The following is a 14,138-nucleotide window of genomic DNA, read 5'->3' on the forward strand; positions in this document are numbered from 1 at the left end:
AACTGTATGTTACTACCAACAGTAACAAAACCTACAAGAGTTACAGAGACTAGTGTTTCCCTACTTGACCACATCTGGACCAACACCATATCCCCTTTAAAATCAGGCATAATTACAGATAATACCACAGACCACTACCCTACTTTCCTCATAACAACTCTTGGTAAACTATCCCAAGACACTACTAAAGTCACCTTCAGACTTCACAATGAGGCAGCCATTAATAACTTCACAACAGCAGTAGCAAACATAGATTGGCACACTGAGCTAGAAATCTATACAGATATTGACGAATGTATTAATAATTTTCTAAAAAAGACCCAATACCTCTATAACAAGCACTGCCCTAAAAAAACTAAACAGATGACAGCTAAGAGACTGAACAGTCCCTGGCTAACACCCAGCATTCTCAAATCCATAAATACAAAACACCAATATGAAAAACAGTACAGAATGGGTCACATAACCAGAGACCAAACAAAACGTTACTCGTCAATCCTAACCAGCCTGATAAGAAGGGCAAAAAAATTGTACTATGAGAACAGATTATCCAACTTACGAGGTGATCCAATAAAATCCCAAGCTCAGATACCCCACCAAATGACTACCTCACCGGCAACTACCCGAACACACTGTTCCTAGCTCCGATTAACCCATACGAAGTCTCCCTTATTATCAACGCACTAAAAAACAAGGCAGGAGATTTAAATACCTTACCACCCTTTATATACAAAAAACTGTCACAAGTGCTATCACCAATCATTGCAACACTCTTTAACAAATCCATAGAATCCTCCACCTTCCCTACAGTACTCAAAATAGCAAGGGTCACCCCGATCCACAAAGGAGGAGACCAAACAGAGTTGAATAACTATAGGCCAATATCCAACTTACACCCTCTCTCAAAAATCTTCGAAAAATTAATTCATAAACGAATCTACTCCTACCTTATCTCCCAAAACATACTCAACCCCTGCCAATTTGGATTCAGGCCTAATAAAAATACTAATGATGCTATTATACACATGCTAGAACATATATACACTGCAATAGAGAAAAAAGAAGTCCCACTGGGGATCTTCATTGACTTACGTAAAGCTTTTGATACAGCTGACCATGACTTGCTCCACGTAAAATTGTCACACTATGGTATAAGAGGGCACTCCCTCAACTACCTCAAGTCATACCTCAGCAAGAGAAGCCAATATGTGTACGCAAATGGGGCAAACTCTTCTGCGCAACCAATTACAGTTGGTGTCCCACAGGGAAGTGTCCTTGGCCCTCTTCTCTTTCTCCTATACATAAATGACCTTCCAAATGCTTCGCAATTACTCAAACCCACCCTATTTGCAGATGACACTACATACGTCTTCTCTCACCCGAGCCCAGTCACGCTAGCCAATACTGTAAATACCGAATTACAGAAAATATCTACCTGGATGAGGACTAACAAACTTACACTAAACATTGACAAAACCTACTTCATTCAGTTTGGTAACAGAGCTACAGATGTCCCTCTTAACATAATGATAAACGGATCACCTATCACAAAGCTAACAGAGGGAAAATTCTTAGGAATCCACCTTGATAATAGACTCAAATTTCATACACATATACAACAAATTTCTAAGAAAATTTCCAAGACTGTAGGCATACTATCGAAGATATGGTATTATGTTCCACAGTCAGCCCTCCTGGCCCTATATCACTCTCTTATTTACCCCTATCTCACCTATGGAATTTGTGCATGGGGCTCAACAACAATTAACCATCTCAGACCACTAATTACCCAACAAAAGGCTGCAGTTAGATTGATAACAAATTCTCACTACAGGCAGCACACTCCACCAATATTCAATACACTAAACCTACTCACCATACAAAACATCCATACTTATTACTGCACCTATTACATACATAGAACACTTAACTCTGATATTAACCCTCCCCTCAAACATCTCCTTGCCAACCTCAACAGAACACATGACCATAACACAAGGCACAGATCACTCTTTGATGTTCCTCGTGTCCATCTCACACTATGCAAAAACTCAATGCACATAAAAGGCCCTAAAATCTGGAATTCATTACCTGTAAATATAAAAGAAACACTACCTGTTTATAAATTCAAGTCTCTTCTCAAAGATCACTTACTCACCCAAAACCAAATAAATACTGAATAACTGAACCTTATAAATTGTATATCTTAAATGTTTCTCATAATTATATCACATAAATGTTAAACCTAAAACCCAATCTAACTTTATTATTTTTTAAATACACTACCTAACAGAATACTCCATATGGCTGAATGTACAACAATGCATGCAACCATATGACCTGTCTTTGTAATACTCATTTGTGCTTTATAGTTATCTGTTTACAATAATGTATTATCACTGATTTCATCATTGCTTAGTTAATTTTAAGCCAGCCCGAAATGCTATGCAGCTTTGGCATGCTGCTCTTATCTGTATTTTTTTTGTACCTCTGTATGTATGCTCAAATTGTAAATAAATAAAAATAAATAAATAAATGTACATAACCACGAGTATGCAGAGATACGATACTGTGTACTGCCCTAGTACTAGGGGCATATCCTAGTGACGGATGCTGTGAAATTGTAGAGGTGCTTGGCACAAGAGACTCTGTTAATGTTTATATTAAATTGTACTGATATGAGTAATCAGTAATAATGTGAAAGACATTAATGCAACTCCTAGTGCGACCGTCTGTCGTGTTGGGGGGGTGTTGCAACCCCTGAATGGGTTGCAACACCCCCCGTTCACTACACACCTTAAGCTGTTTCATACTCAGATGTCCATACTGCATAGCATTCCACAACCACTACTTAAGAGTGGAATGCAGTCTCCTCTACTATGATCGAGCCTCAAAGTGCCCTGCTCATCTACGCTATCCTGTCTCTACACTGATGTACATAACCACGAGTATGCAGAGATACGATACTGTGTACTGCCCTAGTACTAGGGGCATATCCTAGTGATGGACGCTGTGAAATTGTAGAGGTGCTTGGCACAAGAGACTCTGATTAATGTTTATATTATATTGTATTGATATGAGTAATCAGTAATAATGTGAAAGACATTAATGCAACTCCTAGTGCGACCGTCTGTCATGTTGGGGGGGTGTTGCAACCCCTGAATGGGTTGCAATGATTATTATGTATATATAAAATTATTACCTTTTCATTTAATTTTATATTGCTTATATTTGCGATAATAGCTAAATCGTAAATGTATTGCTTTATATTGTTATTTGACGTAGTTATGTTGTTAGGTAGGATGTTACATATTATGTGCTCAGTTCAAGTCTTGATTGTCTAACTACTGTAATTATCGCTCTTTGCTCGTTATTCTGCTGGCTTCTGTTTCCCGCTGGGCAGCGACCCACGGAGCTATCACGTGATCGAGGGGGGGGGGTGTCCTCACCTCGCCTGAAGTATTCAGTCTGGTCTAGACTCTCTTGGTGGTTGGACAGATTGTCTGTCTCATTATTCTTGTTAGTTCTGTAGAACTCTGTTCACAGAACATTGTATAGACTTAGTGATTTTCGACGTTGTACTGAGTGTGTCTCATAGACACTCTGAGTAACTCAGGTCCTGAGCTGTAACTTCTAACTTAATTTGTACTGGTATCTGTGTATTATCACAGTCGGGGATTTTCTTATGCTGAACTTAGATTCAGTAGTATGGGAGTTTTGTGACTTGTGAAGGATCTGCTGATGGTCCCTACTTATTGTCGTTATATTATCTCCTTGTTCCTGATTCTGTGTCGCAGTTGCTTGTTGTATTGCTATTGGTCTTAGCATTCTTTTTATTGTTCAAGCAGACTGTTCTGGTTGCCAGTCGGTCAAGAAGTTAGTTTATTTGAGGACTTTGTCAGTCACTTGTTTAAGTCTAGTCGAGTAGTGAGACATAGCGAACTACTTAGAGCACTTACACACATACACACAAAATTACTTGTACATATTTGCAATATCTTATTAAATGTTAATGTACCAGACGGTACTTAAGAATTATAAATGTGATATGTGCTTTCAGCACAACACTATTGTATATGAGAGAGATTAATATTATTTTGATTACTGTGATTAATTTAATTTAATTTGATAATATACCTCTAGACTTAATAAATTTATTAAATTTTAATTTCTCTAGTTAGTAGCCTACCAGTTGTAATCCTGAAGCACTATTGAATCATACGGAATTCTAATGGATAATTGGACAAGGATACTGACTACTTGTTACGAAAACCCAGTAACAGGCTGGATGCTAGAAGGGCAGTCCTTTCTAGTATTCACTGGAGATCTCTAAGCTTTTAGAATCGCATTTTTTGTAACATTCCATGACAGCTGCAGGCTTTAGAATGGGTTCATTGGTCTCTCTGTTGTCCCTGCCACTGGGTACCATTTCGTTTCTGTGAACTGATGTCAACAATGTGACATCACGTTTGTCATGCCACCGAAATGCCATGATGTCATTGGCAGCAAAGGCTTGCACCTCACCTCTGCGAGTGCCAGCGTTGAACCTTGGCATATGTTTACAATTACCACGCACTGTGCCACACACGTCTGTCAAGTTCACTTGCAAGAAATCACTGAGTAAGGGGCTTGTGTACCAGTTATCAGTAAATAACATATGCCCCTTACCAAGATATGGTTCCATCATTGTTCGAACCACATCACCAGAGATACCCAATAACTTCATGGTATCTCTCAAAGTATTACTGCCAGTGTACACAATGATATCCAAAACTAGACCACTTCTGCAATCACACAGTACAAATAGCTTTATACCAAAGCGTTTCCTCTTGCTTGGTATATATTGCTTGAATGAGAGTCTTCCTTTGAATAAAATCAAGGACTCATCAATAACAAGCTTCCTGAAGGGATAAAAATACATGCAGCACTTTTGTTTCAGGTACATAAACACATTTCTGATCTTATATAACCTGTCGCTTCTGTCAGGCCTGGTTTTGTCTGAAAAGTGTAACATACGTAACAGTATCAGGAAACGATTGACACCTATAATGTCACTAAAACCTGGAGTTGAAATCAGGCGTTCTGTTGCCCAGTATGTGGTGACAGTGTGCTTATACACATGTGGCATAAGCATTATTGTGGCAAAAAACAGGCACATCTCTGCCACAGTTGTCTCCTTCCACTTGTGTAGCCGTGGTTTTGGTGAGAGAATTGTATTTGCCATGGTGTATTCACAGTATGTGTTTGTTTCCCTGACAATGATGTCCATCAGGGGTTCATCGAAGAATAACTCAAAGCAGTCCAGTTCACTGGCATTGTTCCCAAGTGGACAAGATGGCTTTATTCCACTTTGTGTTTCATCAAAGTCATGGGGACTGGGAACAAACTCGTCACCGTCCTGCCAATCCCAGATGCGGTCTGCTGGTGGGGTCTGGATATTGTACCATGGTTGTGGTTGTGCAGGTTGTGGTTGTGCAGGTTGTGGTGGTGCAGGTTGTGGGAGTGTGGGGTAGGGTGAGGCTGGTTGTTGTGCTGCGTCAGCAGTGTGGGTAGTAGCGTGGCCCGCTGATGGTGCCACATGGGCCGTGCCACCCTCACTATCACAACCACTGCCTCCTCCCTCACTGTCACCATTCATACCCATCGTTACAATATCGTCATCTTCACTATCAGGTCGTGGTGTAGGGCCACTGGATGTTCTCCCAGAGTTTCTCCTTCCCCTTGGAACAACATATGAAACACTACCAGACCGCATGCTACGTCGTATATACTGCCGCTTCACTGGGGAATATTCACTCTCACTGTCACTAGAACTGCTTTCAATGACCTTGAAATCACTATCACTGCTATCATCTGGGTGTTGTACACGACCAAATAGTTTCCTCTTTCGTCCTGGTACAGGCGCACGTGAACGTGAACAAGCTGGCACAGCACCAGAGGTGGAAGGTTGTGGGTCATCTGGGTTTTCATCACTAATTACGTTATCCTGGGCACTTTTTCCGGTAACACTCACTTCAAAACCCTGGAATTCACTGTCACTGACATTTTCATCGCTGTTAGAGCTATCACTTGGGAACAAAAGACCTCCAATCCGCCGAGGAGTGAGGAACTTCTTACCGAGAGGCATGGTAAAAATGGACTAACAACATGGCGTTCCCACAATGCACCGCTGGGTCCCAGATTTTTTTCACAGGGTGCACACCGACCACTGAGACCCATTCTCTCTCGTGTAGGCCTACCAGGCCTTTGGCGCTTGATTTGAAGCCGCTAGAATTTGTGCGTATAAATACGTCAGAAACATTGGCTCGCAAGACGTATTTATACGTCGGAAACAGTCAAAGGGTTAAATTCTCTCACATCACCACTAGTTGCAGGCATTTTTTAATTAAATCATCATGCAACTTCTTAGCCTTTTCACATATGATCACTTGAGAGATGCTATCTCTTGATATATGTTTTTCGTTTATTCACACCAATAACAGTCTCTGAACATCTTCGTGTACTTGCGATCTCTGTTTCAAAAACAAACTTGCACCTTTCGCAAGAACAGCTTCCTTGATTGCCGTTTTGTTGGCCAAGATAGTAGCGATGGTTGATTGGGGTTTGGTATACAACCTGGCCAGCTCTGAGACATGTACTCCACTTTCGTACTTTGCAATCATCTCTTTCTTTATTTCCATACTAATTCTCACCCTTTTTACCACAGGGTTGGCACTGGAAGCTTTCTTGGGGCCCATGGTGACTTAGTTTGCAGTTACAAGCATGAAAAACATTGTGATAATATGACAAGTACCAAATGTATACACAGATGCGACCGCACTGGCTGGCTTGTAAACACTGGCACACACAGGGCAGCTGAGGTGCGCTCAGGCCACACGTGAACGTGTACCAGACGAATCACGTTGGGCGAGTTTTTTATCGTTAGCCAGGCCAAAATTTTTATGCTCAAAGGCTCCGTAAGGCGGATTTAACGTTATGTGATGCGTTTGTTAGCCGAGGGTCCACTGTACTTCAATATAACGCCAATATCAACTCTACAGCTTATTTATCTATCAGAACTGATCTAATATGACATAGTAAACACTATAAGTAACATAGAAACATGATATATACTCTAGAATGAATAAAATAGACCATAATATGGCGAGTGTCCAGGACCAGTCCGAGCATATAAAATCATTACTGCTCATTTCTATAATGTGTTCTTTGGTCCTGGGTAAGAGAAAACGGAGTTTTTGAGAGGCTAACTGCACTAGATCACTAGTGCAGTGATATATGAATATCTCGGAAGTAAGTTATCAACTTATTTCACGAAGCCACCATTTATTACTGAAGTACTGTAAATGCAATAATATTGACAGGAATCATAAAAAAATGATTGTTCTACAATTCGCTTGTGGAATATTGGAAATATTCCAAATATTTTGGGATTTGTGTGGGAGTAAAGGGCAAGATATTTTGCAAATGTCAAAAACTTAGCAACTTTTTTGGGGGGGGAAGAATAACTAAAGATAATTACATGATTACCTCCAGTGAGAACATCGCACTAGCATTGTTTTATAAGTACCAAGTCCCAAAACCACCTTTCGTTGTGCCATTTAGGCCGGGAATCTTGCCAAATACAATTTTCAGTAAATATTTTTCTGTCGCTTGTAACTTGGATTTTGGCTCGCAACTCAAAGCAAAAAATCGACCGAGCGATGGCTCATAACTTGGAAAACTCATAAGTTGGGGCACTTGTAAGTCAAGGTACCAATGTATATGGAACAGTGGACCCTCGGTTATCGGCCATAATCCGTTCCAGAAGGTTGACTGATAACCGAAATGGTCGAAAACTGAATTAATATTTCCCATAATAATTAATGGAAATGCAATTAATCCGTTCCAGACAAAATATTCACAAAAAAATTAATCTTTTTTAACAATCATGTAAGTTTTACATACCTTTATTGAAGGCTAATGCTGGCTTCTGGAAGATAGGGAAGAAGAAAGAGAGAGGAGTTAGTGTTTGGAAGGGGAATCCCCCTCCATAAAGACTTTAGGTAGCAAAGCCTTCTCTGGGGTTACTTCCCTTCTTTGTCTTTTAATGCTACAATGACCAGCCTGAGAGTCACTGGACCCCTGTCTCACAACAAATCTGTCCATAGAGGCCTGTTTCTAGCATCTCTTTAAGATTTCCCTGAAGTGGGACAGGGTTTTGTCACTGAACATGTTGCATATATGGCTTCAGTTTGGTCAGGGTGGTGTTTCTCTACAAAAGCTTGCACCCTAGTCCACATTGCACACATCTCTTTAATCTGTCATTTACTGCAACAGTACATTCATTACTAACCTTAAAATACATACTTGTAGTCTTAATGTAGGGCAAGAGGTGAGTAGCATTTATTTGTAGGAAGTCAGTGTAGGTAGCAGTAGATGTAGGTACAGTACATGTATGTAGCCCCCCCTCCATGGGCTACACTACACAGCTATATTACAATACACAGCCATATTATTACACTACACAGCCATATTATTACCATGTTTACTGAGTTGAATCATTTCTAACAACTACCTTTACATGCCATCATAAACAAAGTGAGAAATAATGAATAATTCATGCCAAGAATTGTAAACAAACGCATATGAAGGGTGGTTACTGCATCAGTCGCCAGATTCACAGTTTTCTCTAATGCTGCATCAGAGAAAATGTAATGTTTACTCTCCATCCCACTCTCCACTCAATAACATATAAACATTGCATGTTTATATGCTTTGTTCATATGCTACATGATATGTAATGAGTTTCTTATATAATTCTGAAGAAAATATCATTAAGGCTTTGACTGTTTACGCCGTATAAATACGTCTTACGCTCCACTGTTTCTGATGTATTTATATGCATAAATTCTAGGGGCTTCAAATCAAGCAGGAGAAAGCTGGTAGGCCCACATGTGAGAGAATTGGTCTCCATGGTCAGTGTGCACCATATAAAAAAAATTGGGGAGCCAGTGATGCATTGTGGGAATGCCATTTCAGTCCTCCTTTTTCAGCATGCTTAGCGGTATGAAATATGTGACTCTCCAGCAAATCTGGGACTCTTCTCTTTCCAAGTGATGCTCTAACACAGATGGAAGCGTCAGTGAAGATCAATTTCATGATTTCCAGGAGTTTGAGACCAAAATCAATGGAGGAGGAGGAGGAGGAGGAAGAGGAAGAAGAGGAGAAGAGAAGGAAGATGAGGAGCAGGAAGAGGACAAGGAGGAGGAAGAGGAGGAGAAGAGGAGGAGGAGGAGAGGAAGAGAAGGAGGAGAAGAGGAAGAGGAGGAGCAGGAAGAAGAAGAAGAAGAAGAAGAAGAAGAAGAAGAAGAAGAAGAAGTAGTAGTAGTAGTAGTAGTAGTAGTAGTAGTATTAGTAGTATTAGTAGTATTAGTAGTATTAGTAGTATTAGCAGTATTAGCAGTATTAGCAGTATTAGCAGTATTAGCAGTATTAGTAGTATTAGTAGTATTAGTAGTATTAGTAGTATTAGTAGTATTAGTAGTATTAGTAGTATTAGTAGTATTAGCAGTATTAGCAGTATTAGCAGTATTAGCAGTATTAGCAGTATTAGCAGTATTAGCAGTATTAGCAGTATTAGCAGTATTAGCAGTATTAGCAGTATTAGTAGTATTAGTAGTATTAGTAGTATTAGTAGTATTAGTAGTATTAGTAGTATTATTAGTATTATTAGTATTATTAGTATTATTAGTATTATTAGTATTATTAGTATTATTAGTATTATTAGTATTATTCCCCAGAAGCAAGAAAAAAAAAAGTCCAACCCATGACAGTGACAAGATAAGGGGAGATAACATCTGATAAGAGCTGACGTTTGATGAGCGTAAACGAGGGTGGGGGAGGGTGCAGTTGATAAGAAAAGATTAGATGACCATCGCCCTAAGTAAGTAAGTTTATTCAGGTATACACAAATACGGTTACATAGAATGACTTATTTCCATTGGGGTCCTTTTACCTTATTATTATAATATAAAGGTTATAATATTTTCTTATTATTCTACAATGAAGATAACATCTTATTATCATACTAAAAAGACTATCTACTACACCAAGGTCATTAAGACTATCTACAATACGAGGGTCATTACTAGGAATAAGGTAAAATTTACACGTATGTTAGCTAAAAAATAGAAAATCATTCCCCTCCCTTTCTGTAGCTACATTCATCAGACACCTTTTGGTACTCTTCTTGAACTGGTTCATGCTATGACTGGCTTTGACATGTGCGGGCAGTCTGTTCCATTCCTTTATTGCTGTACAATAAAAGGTGTTTGAAGCCTGGCCACTGACTGTGGGTACTACAAAGTTGTGCTCTCTCCCCCTAGTACTATGATTGCTTTGGTTCCCAAACTTGACAAAATTGACAGCAAGATATTCTGGACATTGTTTGTGAGCAATTTTATAAACATGATTTAGCTTCAGTTGTTTTACTCTGTCTTCAACATTCAGCATATCCAACTGCTGTAATTCATCCTGGCCTACATGTTCTCTTGGTCCCAGCCCCAGGATGAATCTTACGATTTTGTTCTGGGTGATTTGCAGTCTATCTTTCAGTTTTTTTGTCAAGGCAGAGTACCAAGAAGAGCAAGCGTAATCCATATGGCATTGTATAAGGGCTAGACATAGGGTCCTGCGAGCCTCAGTAGGTAGACACTGTGCTTGTCTATACAGGAACTTCAGTCTGGCATTCGCTTTCTTTACTACACTGTTTCCTATCAATTCTCCTGACATGCATGGGTCAAAGGGGATTCCCAAATATTTTACTGATGAAACCAAAGTGATGGGCTCCCCATTACATTGAACATTAAAATTATTTACCCTTCTCAGTTTATGTTTCGTGCCAAAGAGAATGGCTTCAGTTTTCCCTAGGTGAAATGATAGTTTGTTGTCTACTAACCATTTGCTGCAGGACTCCAGTTCCAGTGTTAAAACATTAGCAATATCTTGTGGGTCTTTACCTGACACTAACAGAACACTGTCATCTGCATACAGTAGGAGTTTGCACTTGACACTGATAGGCATATCATTGACATAACATAAGAATAATAAGGGACCCAGAATACTACCTTGGGGAACTCCACATGTTATTGGCAGGGGTTCTGATTCTGTTTTGTTGGCAGGGGTTCTGATTCACTTTGTTTTTGCTGGTACACAAACATTTCTGTCTATTTGTCTGTCTACCAAGCTCCCTGTCTATCTGTCTAGCTCTCTGTCTCAGAGAGAGCCACAAGACTGTGTCATCATCACCTTTACTCACATCTTCAAGCAGAGTATAACACTGTGTCTGGATTTTTTGGGTTATCCTAGGTAATTTACACTATGTATACTTGTATTTATGTGTACCTGTGAGACAGAGATAGACAGACAGATAGAGAGAGACAGATTGAAAGAGATAGAATGAGGGAGAAAGATAATTATATAGAATGGAGGGGAAGCAGCATCCGACCCCATTGTTTTGACAGGCGGTAGGGGGAGTGAGTAATGAGACAATATGTCATTTTGACAGCTGCCGACTCCTGACTCAAAACAATTATAAGCCACACACTTGCACACAAGACAAGCTTGCTGAATGAAGATAATAGCAGTTATATGAAAGTACAGTGGACCACCGGCTTACGATATTATTTCATTCCAGAAGAATGTTCAGGTGCCATTACTGAACGAATTTGTTCCCATAGGGAATATTGTGAATTAGATTAGTCCATTTCAGACCCCCAAACATACACGTACAAACGCACTTACATAAATACACTTACATAATTGGTCGCATTGGGAGCTGATCGTAAAGCGGGGGTAAACTGTATCTAGTGACTATATAAGTGTATATATATTAGAGAAACCAGAAGGAAGGAAGAATGGAAGGCAGGAATGAAGGAAGGACGAGATGAAAGGAAGGAAAAAAGTAAGGAAAGAAGAAGGAATGTAGGAAGGAAGGTAGGAAAGGAATGCAGGAAGGTAGGAAACGAATGCAGGAAGGAAGGAATGATGACACATGACCATTTACATAGGATAACTACATAAAACAACTGCCTGCTAATACTTTGAAGAAAACTGCTCAGAGGAGGTGTTTTGTCTTTGCACATAAAAAAAAAAAGTCCACAAAAATGCACACACACTGGTTTTGTGTGTGAGGAGTGTAAAACACCATTGTGCATGAAAACATGTTTCAAAGAGTTCCACAAGCTGCAGAACTTCTAGGAATATGTTCCGCGACTGTACATTGGTATATATATTATAGAACAATAGTAATAAACAATTTTTTGTATTGTTTGTTTTGTAAACAAGTTTTGTAAACAATATATTGATAGTTATGTTTGTGTGCTTATTGTGTTGTATACAACGAGTGTATATATGTACATTGCAACTTACTTTGGTCTCACAGGCCACATAAGTGAAAAAATAAAATAGTGAAAAAAAAACAACAAACCTTCAAATACAAGTAACAAAAAGTTTACCGGGTGAGCGGCAGTCACCGTTGTTGCCATACGCGGCTCATTTTCTGCAAACTTCACGCCTCTATATCTCGGTAAGTACTGATGGCAAAAAAAAATTTTTTGACTAAAACACTCAGAAAAATAATCGTAACATTTTCTTAAGAAAATTTTTTTTTTTCGAATATTTTGCGACATAGAATAACAGTTTCAGAAAGGGGCCTGCGACAGTCAAAGGGTTAATGAAAATGTCTATATTACCGTACAATAAGACATTTAATGTGCCAAAGAGTGATTATTAACCCGTTGACTGTCACAGCCGTATATATACGTCTTACGAGGTACCGTGTTTGACGTATATATACTCATAAATTCTAGCGGCTTCAAATTAAGCATCAGAAAGCTGGTAGGCCCACATGTGAGAGAATGGGTCTGTGTGGTCAGTGTGCACCATATAAAAAAATCCTGGAGCACGCAGTGCATAATGAGAAAAAAAAAACTCCGACCCTTTTTTTTTAATTAAAATGCCGACTTTGTGGTCTATTTTCGTATAGTATTTATGGATGTATTCTCGTTTTCTTGGTCTCATTTGATAGAATGGAAAACATATTATAGAAATAGAGGTGATTTTGATTGATTTTACTATAAAAAGAACCTAGAAATGGAGCTCAAAGTAGGGGAAATGTTTGATTTTTGCCAATGTTCAAAAGTAAACAAATGATGCCATTGTCCAATAAATGTCCAACTAGCCATTCTAATATGCAGTCATGAATGGGTTGATGTTATTTATACAGTTATTACAGTCTTCTATTTTTTGTTTGAATAAAAATTCAAAATAGAAAGCAAGAGTAATATCAGAGGGGCCTGGAGACATGATTGATGAGCAAAGAAAATGTTATTTTAGAGCCAGGAATGTCTGCATTGTTCATTCTGGACCTTATTTTAAAATTGTCATATTTTTTAGTTTTCGTGAAATTGGCCAAATTACAAATTTCTGACCACATTATTAGGTAGTTGAAATCGGTAAATGGGCAGTTTCTTGCACTCAATCGATAGAAAAAATGGAGTTCTAAAGAAATAGCTATGAGTTTGGGTGACTGGAACAATAGATTTAGCCGAAAATAGGGCTCGAAGTGGGCGAAATCGCCGATTTGTAAACAGCGCCGAGGTCGCTAACTTTGCGAGAGCATAATTCTGTCAGTTTTCCATCAAATTTCATTTTTTTGGTGTCATTACAATCGGGAAAAGATTCTCTATCATTTCAAAAGAAAAAATAATTTTTTTTTTAAATTTTGCGACACCAGGAGACACCTCAGGATTGGGGGTTGCGACAGTCAAAGGGTTAAATATACATCACATATAATAAACATTGCATGTTTATATGCTATGTTACGTGTTTCTTACATAATTTTGAAGAAAATATCACAGATGGATTAATGAAAATGTCTATATTAACGTAAAATAAGACATTTAACCCCTTCAGGGTCCAAGGCCCAAATCTGAAGTGGTGCCCCAGTGTCCAAGAATTTTCAAAAAAAAAATTTGTTATTTTTTCTTATGAAATGGTAGAGAATCTTTTTGTGAAGGTAATAAAGCAAAAAGTATGAAATTTGATGGAAAACTGACGAAATTATGCTCTCGCGAATTTTGATGTGTCAGCGATATTTA

The 14,138-nt window shown here is 38.8% G+C and overlaps 1 protein-coding gene across 2 annotated transcripts in view; it reads right to left on the reverse strand.

Annotated features, from left to right (window-relative positions):
* Positions 1-14,138, reverse strand: part of LOC128684306 (DNA-directed RNA polymerase III subunit RPC1) — a 161,883-nt gene that overhangs the window by 84,416 nt on the left and 63,329 nt on the right. The gene's annotated exons all lie outside the window — the stretch shown is intronic.

The sequence above is a fragment of the Cherax quadricarinatus genome, unplaced genomic scaffold (genome assembly GCF_038502225.1).
Source record: "Cherax quadricarinatus isolate ZL_2023a unplaced genomic scaffold, ASM3850222v1 Contig92, whole genome shotgun sequence".
NCBI classification, from domain to species: Eukaryota; Metazoa; Arthropoda; class Malacostraca; order Decapoda; family Parastacidae; genus Cherax; species Cherax quadricarinatus.